Source organism: Dipodomys ordii, unplaced genomic scaffold (genome assembly GCF_000151885.1).
Source record: "Dipodomys ordii isolate 6190 unplaced genomic scaffold, Dord_2.0 Scaffold63, whole genome shotgun sequence".
In the NCBI taxonomy this organism is placed as follows: Eukaryota; Metazoa; Chordata; class Mammalia; order Rodentia; family Heteromyidae; genus Dipodomys; species Dipodomys ordii.
Window position 1 is genome coordinate 5,834,886 of NW_012267279.1, and position 6,588 is coordinate 5,841,473.

Consider the following 6,588-nt stretch of genomic DNA (forward strand, 5'->3'; position numbering starts at 1 on the left):
GATTTCGGAAAGCACGGCCCTCTTTACATTGAAAATGTCACTTGGGGCCAGGCTGCTCCTTAAAGTGGCTGAAGATCAGAGACTTTTATTACAAACTGGGCAATTGTGATTCGATTATGTGATAGTAGTTAGAATTTAAGCACAAACCTAGACTTGGAATGCAACGGCTCTTAGGGTAGTCATATAATTTATTATCTAATTTAGTAGCTGAAAGGAAAGGGCATTATTAATAATTATTCTGGACATAAATGCCCATTTTTGTCCTGTGATTAACCATATGGTCACATAATAATCATCCTATGCTTTTTAGCAATATGGTTTCAAAGGAGTGAATTCTTTGGGCAGTTTTCTCTTTCCTTCAATGAGGACCAGGTTATACCCAACTGGCACTCTAGGAAACAGCTTGCTTGTCCATCTCGCCAAACTCTGCTGGGACAATATATAGAAGTCCAATCTATGGTCACATATCCCAAAATCTATGATGAAAAATTTGTTTTCCAGAATGTACAAGATGGATTCCATGCCTCAAGACCCTACAGAATGTTAGAAGCATTCCACCTTCCTTTTGAAGGGATCTACCCTTCCTTCCCACTGAATGTTTGGGGAATATGAGATGACAACAAATATTGCCCAGCCTGGTCCTTGTGTCTAGGTCAAGGCTAAGCAAACAAAGAACATGATGCTGATCCACCTCTGAAATCACAGTGCTCCTGTGAGTCCCTTCCTGTGTTACTCCAGCTCCTGTGCATTGTGGGAACTTCTGGCATCTGCTCAGCCTCATCTTAGCAAAGGAGCAGGCAGAGGTCTTGATAGCTAACCCAGAGGTATCAAGGTGAAGAAAAAAGATGCAGGGTGGCAGGGTAAATCCCATGGCTTGTCCATTCTCCCTATACCCTTAATTTACCTCCCCCTACCATGATTCTTTACTCTTCACCCTCCAAAATCTCATCTCCACTTTCCTCCATTCATAAAATGTTCCAGTGATCTGAAACCAGGTTTTTTTTTCTACAGTGTATCTGCATCTCATATAGGTCCTTTAGGTTAGAGTCATTTCTATTCTCAATTGGATACTATTTTTTAAATTAAAAAAAAAAGATCAAGGGCTGGGGAGGTGGCTCTGTGGTAGAGTGCTTGCTTTGCATCCATGAGGCTCTGGGTTTGATTCCTCAGCACCACATAAGCAGAAAAAGCCGGAAGTGGTGTTGTGGCTCAAGTGGTAGAGTGCTAGCCTTAGTTGAAGAGCTGAGGGACAGTGCCAGGCCCAGAGGTCAAACCCATGACTAACCAAAAAACAAAAAAGATCAAGAGAATGTTGAGTTCTGTGGTAGATCATGGGTAAGGTAAATCATACGTTATTAAATAATGGATTTAAGTGCTCTTGAATTTTTTTAAAGCCTGATGCTTCACATGACATCAAACTAGAACCAAATAACCATTTAAAATTCTACCTATTAGGTGAGAGCTGGTAACTCATGCCTGTGATCCTAACTATTCAGGAGGTTGAGATCAGAGGATCACGGTTCAAAGCCATCCCAGGGAGGAAAGTCCATGATGCTCTTACCACCAATTAACCACATTAAAGCCAGAAGTAGAGCTTGGTTCAAGTAGTAGAGTGCCAGCCTTGGTCAAATAAAGCTCAGGAACAGTGCTCAAGCCCTTAGTCCAAGCTCCAAGATTGGCACACATACACACACACACACACACACACACATGCATGAACACACTTCTTACTAACTCAAAAACAACGTTTGGTATTGCCTGTGTTTCTATTGGTCTTCCTTAAAGGTCTGAATGAAACAACTAATAATGATATTCTTATGCTTACTTTGAGATGATAAAAAGAATGTGACAAAATGATGCCATTGTGAGATGTGAAACTGTTAATATCACAGAGTTATTAGTGCCTTGCAATGGACTCTAAAGGCAATGTGATTAAACCTTCTCAGTCAGAACCCCAGTGACGAAAGAGGATTTTTTTTTAATCCTGGAAAATGTTCTTGTGAGGATTTAACAAGGGTGACCTCCAGTCAGGGCAATCTACAAAGAAGGGGTGCAAGTTCTGCTTGAAACTTGAGATCTGTGGCAGCATCTGACAGAAGCAGCAGATGAAATGCTGTTCCCATTTTGATAACTGGAAGGCAACTCTGTTCTCAGACCATGAGGGATGACCAGTTAACAGCTTACAGAGAGAGAAGAGACACTTTCCAAACTCCCAGGCAAAGGCAGCATAGGATCATACAAAACTAGGAACCAAGGTGCAAACTTAGAGAAAAAGAGCAATGAAGAAAGCAGACACGGAATCTTGGTCTGGCTGGCAGATCTGACTTCTGTTTTGGACCCAAGTTCTGTGAAAAACTGGGAAAAAGCAAGGGAGGAAGTGACATTGTTCACAATGACATGCACTCATTAGTTGACTTAGGTAATTGCAACTCCTCTGTACATCGCCTTTATAATACAATAAAAAATAAAAGTAAATGAAAAGAGAAAAATGTACATTGTCCAATTGCAGCATCTACAAGAGGGGAAATCTGATTCAGCATTTCTACCTTGGGAGTCTATTTGAATTGAGACAACCTGAAAACATGGAGTACAATTGCTCTTGGAGAGAAGTCCTTTGGCTGATTATTCTTGTCAAAATTATCCATTTCTTCTGACCAACTGGCCTTCTGATGCCTTTCCTTTCCAGAATTCCTCAGAATCCTTTCCTCAGAAAATTCCATTGAATCAATATGCAACCAAAAACTATCTGACACCCAATAAAATCATATCCAGAAGATAATCTTTACAGAAGTATTTTAAAGCTATGTCTCTTCCCTCACACTAATCACCTCTGTGAGATTCCTTCCTCCTTGTTTATACCTCTCATCCTTAGCAGTAATATTCACTGCCAGGTGAGGGCAAGAGATGTGATTTTTTTGCTAAAGAAATTACATACATGTTTATATTTCTGTAATAAGCAAGTGCTTCTATAACCTCTATCCTGTATAATTACCCAAATCTTTGACAAGTCCAATCCCTGCAAAATAGCTGCCTTGATCAATTTCCCTTAAGAAATAGTCTTTCATATATAACCAAGGATAGATAGAAATCACAGCAAGCTGTAAGTAAAAATATCTTTCTTCCTTCCTTTCTTTCTTTCTTTCTCTCTTTCTCTCTCTCTTTCTTTCTCTCTTTCTCTCTCTTTCTCTCTCTCTCTCTCTCTTTCTTTCTTTCTTGCTTGCTTTCTTTCTTTCTTTCTCTCTTTAATTTTATTGTGAGAATACCATACAGAGGAGTTAAAATTACATGGGCAAGATAACGAGTACATTTCTTATCAAGCATTGATGCCTCCTCTTTATTTCCCCTTCCCATCTCTTCCCATACTCCTTCTTCCTCCCACCTGGTCCTCCCCCAGCCCCACACCAAAGTTGTAAAGTTCGTTTTTGACATAACATCTTGTACATCTCATTGTTGCAATGGATCCACCTGTATTCCTAGTTAAACGATTTGTTTTTTCCCTTCCCCTCCACAAATTATACCAACATCAAATACAGTGAAAGCATGGATTATACTGTGGGGAGGGACATACAAAGCAACAAAGAAATCATCTTAGAAATATGTTAGAAACAATTGCATGAAAGGAAAAAAACCAAAAAAACAAAAAAAATGTCTTTCTTTTGGCTCCTCTCTACTGGAGTACTTTCATCCTTAGGAAGGAATGGACGTAGTCCAGTCTGTGCTGTGAAATGCCCTCTGCTTTTTAAAAAAATAAGCTTTTTTATTGTGAAAATACTGTACAGAGGGGTTACAATCACATGAGACCCTTGGCTTTTTTGTCTTCACATTGTTTGGGGCTCTCCGTGCCTCTGCTGCCTTTCTATTGGATTTCCCTTGTCATTGGTGTGTATCAAACCAAGCAGAGATATGGAATGACCATCCATCTCAATGCCTTCTTGGGAATGTAGAGGGTGAGAACAGATACAGAGGTTACAAAAGCTACAGAGGGATAGAAAGTTGAAGGTTCCTTGTTTACTCATGGGATTACTTTATTTAATATGGTAGGTGTTTTCTAGTTGGTTCCTATGATTTGTCAAGACAAGGAATCTCAACCTCTTTTCATTAAGGTAAAGAAGAACAAAATAAAATGGCCTCATGAAAAGAAATTCTAGTTGTCCTTTCCCTTACTCTTCTTTCCTTCCTCCTTCTCATTGACTTCCTTTTCCACAAGGGCTTTGAATTTTTGACTCTTTTATCTTAGTTCTTTATGCTACAAGACTCAGTGCCAGGCTACGAATATGTGAGAAGTGTTTCCTTAAAGAAGTCTTAATGAAATTAAGGAGCACCATTTCCTATTCTTTCCAGAAGTCGTTTATAATAAATGTGAGCCAAGGCAAAATCTGGAAAGAACTGTGCAATATAGAAATTACAAAAGAAGATTTGTGTGTCAGTCCTGGGGCCTGAACTGAGGGCCTGAATGCTGTCCCTGAGGTTTTGTTGTTGTTGTTGTTTGTTAGTTTGTTTTTGTCTGTCATGGGGCTTGAACTCTGGGCCTGAGCACTGTCTCTCAGCTCTTCAGCTTGAGGCTAGCGCTCTACCACTTGAACTACAGCACTATTTCTGGTTTTCTTGTGCTTTATTGGAGATAAGATTTTCTTGCCCAGGCTGGCTTTGAACTGTGATCCTCAGATCTCAGCCTCTTGAGTAGCTAGGATTACAGGCATGAGCCACCAGTGCCCGGCGCTGAACTCTTTTGCTCAAAGTGAGTACTTTCCCACTTGAGCCACAGCTCCACTTCTGCCTCTGTGTGTGTGTGTGTGTGTGTGTGTGTGTGTGTGTGTGCGTGTGTGTGTGCCCACGCATGCTTAATTGGAAATAAGAGGCTCACAGATATTCCTGTCTATCTGGCTTTGAATCCTGATCCTCGGATCTCATCTTCCTAAGTAGCTAAAATACAGGCATGAGCCCCTGGCACCTGGCCAATATTTTTTTTAACTTTTAAGGTTTAAAATGTATTTGGGGGGACATAGCAAGTGACTAGACAGTGGGAGCACCTCCTGCTCATCAAGGAGCATTTCAGCTCTATTTGGCATTCTTCCTCTGTCTCTGTCTCTGTCTCTTTTTTTCTTCTCTCTCTCCTCTCTCTCTCTCATACACACAGATCTCTCCATGTGTGACATGTATGTGTGTGTTATACATATATATACACATTTGAATAAACAAATACATTAGCAACATAGCCATGAGCTCATCATATCCCCTCTGTGGGTCTCAAGTTCCTCATCTGTAAAATGAAGGGATTTTACTGGATTCTTCAAGTTCTGCAGTTGTGTCATTTGAAGAGAAGAACAAAGGCAGTGCAGAAATCAAAGGTGACAATGGTACCGTTTTGATATTTCTGTCATCCGTAACAGTCAGAGTCTCTGTTGTCATGCTGAAAGGGAATATGAGCATCCTCGTCAACCTGTAAATGTTTAATGATAGGAATAGCTCCGTAAGGATGATACCTAGCAAACAGCAACCACTTGTTCAGAAGATGGTGCACTGAGTGGGTGCTGATCCCCTTTCTACACTAGATTCAGGTTTGTCCCTCAGCCTGAAGCATCTCTTTTTAACTCTATTACTTCAGAATACTGATGAGGCAAAACAGCAACTCTATTCAGTCAAGGCGTGTATTTTCTTTATTGAATCACTCACCATCATCTATTGTGGTATGGGGGAAGCTAACTTTTATATAAAATTAAATGAAAGTTTACAGGGGCCTCAATTGGAGATTCTCTTTGGTGGCTTTTCTTTTAGTGTATTATTTGTCGAATTTTTATAAGAACATTATTGCTTTAAGAGGAAAAAAAATTAAACCCTGAGAAATTACTCTCAGTCTAACGAGTTCTTTTCACTGACTTCAGACATCATTAGGGGAAGGCGATAGCCTAGGGCTGTGCATGAACTTTTTCTTCTAACTGTACACTTTATGTATAATTTAGCTTTCTTGCCTAAATTATTCAAGCAAATAGTGAGTGAAAATAATGGAGTTCACTGAAACCTTCCAGAGTATTAAAATAAAACAGTTTTTTTATGTTGGTTTGAATTTTTAAGCTTTTTAATCATGGATTTCAAATGGAATACACATGTCTGGCTTTTTCCTCGCTTCTCCCCTGCGTCTTCTTCAGAAGGAGAAAAGAAAGGAAATGAACTTTAGTAAATAACCCATTAATTAATCACCAGTGCTGATAATGGCTCCAAATGGAAGTAATAGTATTGGGAAGCTACATATTGAATGGTTAGCACATCTTTGGGAAAGGTAGATCCTTTCCCCCCGCTAAATCTGGTGACCAGGGCAGAGCTCAAATTGCATGTTATCTTTGGAAATAACTCATTGGCTTGGTTTAACTAGGAAATCACAGAAGCAGGATACACACTCAAGCCACCCCAAATTTCATTTTTAACACATGTGTGAAGCATAACTATTTCTTTTTTTTCTCTCATTTCCATAGTCTGAAAACCCTTATCTTTATCCTAGATGAGCTTCAAGCAACTTTGGAAATCACTGGAAGAATGTGACTTTCTATATGTTTCCCAAGGTGAAGACTTCAATCAAGATGTTTGGGAATG